This window comes from Bombyx mandarina, chromosome 24 (genome assembly GCF_030267445.1).
Source record: "Bombyx mandarina strain Sakado chromosome 24, ASM3026744v2".
Taxonomy (NCBI): domain Eukaryota; kingdom Metazoa; phylum Arthropoda; class Insecta; order Lepidoptera; family Bombycidae; genus Bombyx; species Bombyx mandarina.
The window spans coordinates 11895422-11898261 of record NC_143230.1 but is presented as its reverse complement, the minus strand read 5'-3'; positions in this window follow the sequence as shown (position 1 = coordinate 11898261).

The window sequence follows — 2840 nt, the reverse complement described above, 5'->3', positions numbered from 1 at the left end:
ATAAAGACAAAAAGGAACCATCCATGGTATCCATTATTATTCTAAATTTAAAATGTTACGAATTAAAATTTGTTTTAATAATATTGAAGCAACGTTTTACTACAAGAACGCTTCCTAAAATGATATTGTTAAGACATTATTTGACGATACAATCATCTACTCTACTGACTAATAGACACCACTTTGTCGGGTTTCGTCCAATAAATAAACGATAAAATTATTATATGACTTGAAACAAGAATTACCTTTGTATTGAACAGTTTTATGTCTGAGGCACTCAAAATAGAGCAGTAGTACTTAAAAAAATGTTTTGTTAGCAATGATATTTTGTGAGATTAATGACATTAACGCAGAGAATAAAAATGTATGTATGTACGTAAGCAATCATAATGAAATTGAATGAAATTCTATAAAATAATATAAATAATAAAGAATAGCTTTTAAAAAATTAAGCCTTCGTCAAACAGAACGCGTAATTAGCGCGCTTCAGAGCGCTAAACTGACGCCGCGCTATGACACCGAGATGTGTTGTACTACTATGGTAACATACCGTCAAACAGAGCCCCAACGCTATAAGTACGCAGCGCTCTGTCGCGGCGTTAGGACGCTTTGACGTAAGGCGTTGTAATTTTTTGCAAATTTTATTTTAGCGTCCGAGTGAATGTGTATTAAAATACTAGATAATGCCCGAAAAAATTATATAAATAGTTAGAAAATACCCATGCTTATACAATGCCACATCTGAATCACTCGATTTCTTAATACTTTTAAATTTTCACACTGCTATCGAAAGGCACTATGATTTGGCGAATGTGTTGCGTCAAGGAGCGTTATCTAGTCAATTTGAAGAGCGCGACGATAAGTACGCGGCGCTAAGTACGCGTTCTGTTTGACGAAGGCTTTAATGTCAATGATTCAAACCTCCACAAACAGGACTAGGACAAACGTGTAACTACGGCTCTGATCGATTCGTACTGAAAATGTCTGAGTAGGAAGATTAAGTTTCGCAGGGGAAACCTTATTATCCTCCAGACATGGACCCGTTTAAAGTATAAAACAAAAAATAATCACTTTGTCTGTGTCTCAATGTTTGGATTTTTTTTCATTATTGATGCACAAAACAAATTACAACCATAGAAATTACAGATTCATCAAATATTTATTATAACAATCTGGATTGCAATTTAAAACATACAGAAAATACAGCATACAGAAAAATTATAACAACTGAACAGATGCCTAAATACCTTGTGTATACATGTATATATACACATGCGCTCGCTCACACACACACACACACACATACAGAACCGCGCGCACACACCCACACAATCATATGTAAGTTACTATCTAATTAAATTAAATCTAATGTATCATTAACTGGACAGTATTAATTTTGGAGAATATGTTTAACTAATTTACAATATTTATAAAAACTATAAAAGATATATAAATATTTTGCATTATAAAGTATTTTAGTCGCCTATCTGAAAATAACGAATAAAATGGTAAAAACTTTTTAATTTCAGATTCTTGAAGCCTAAGTTTCTCACTGCCCTTTTTTTCGTCATTCGTATTTATAAACACATTCGCCCCAATTCCAATATTCAAGGACAAGAAAGTTATTATAATTATTGTCATTAAATACTAGATGACCCAAAAGTAGTGTTTTAAAATGTAAATCACGATCGACATGACAAAAGTAGAAGAATAAAATTCAAGACGATACGATAAGCAGCAACTTAGTTGTGTTCGAAGCGAGGTATCGAATGGGCTGGGAAACTATTGAAAAGGTTCACACATAGTTTCTTAAAAAGGATTATTTACTCACTTCGAGTTACCGATAACAGAAGCTCGCGTTCGTTTTTAGTATTCCTGTTATGAAAAGGAGAGTTTTTTGAGGAATTCTCTAATATTTTGTTGTACGTTTCTTGTTCATTAAACCGGCTGAAGTGCATGTTATAAAGAGCACAACTAATCTTCTTTTTCTGGATGAAATTCGTTTCGACATTAGTGGTCGTGCCTCACATCAAAATACAGTAGAACAAAACTTTTTCTTCTTCTAATCCTTGTCTCGTTACGTAGGACATGATAAGTAGATTACTTACCATGCCGACTACTAATAAGTAGGCTTCATTTTTTTTCCCTACCTATGCTGATAGCCTTGAAAGGCTATTTCAGCTCCACCCTAACGTGGGTAGGTGAGCTCACGGGGCTCAAACCGGAGTGTTGCTAACACTGACCCTAGCAAGAGCAGTGTTTTGCAGAATCTACCACCGGATCGGAAACGCGACCCTCTGAAAAGATCCAGCGAGAAACTCAGTGGGCTAGGCTTCATACTATATAGAGATTTACCATGAGTTTTACGACCGGCTGTCTGACTGACGTCAACCCTCTCCGGGTCATAATGATTTGTCAAGAAAGTACCGGGAATAATACACAACATCTTAGTCATTCATCTAAATTTATTTGATCACCTTCGAACTGTACTCCTTGAGAAACGATACACTAACGCCAACGAGTAATTCAATCACCAACCATTTTTAAGCACTTTTCCCTTGAGTTCAGTTCTCGCCACGAATTCTAGTTCATTTTTTTTTTTTTTTTATTTTTTTTTTATTGCTTAGCTGTGTGGACGAGCTCACAGCCCATCTGATGTTAAGTGGTTACTGGAGCCCATAGACATCTACAACGTAAATGCGCCACACACCTTGAGATATAGTTCTAAGGTCTCAGTATAGTCACAACGGCTGCCCCACCCTTCAAACCGAAACGCATTACTGCTTCACGGCAGAAATAGGCGGGGCGGTGGTACCTACCCGTGCGGACTCACAAGAGGT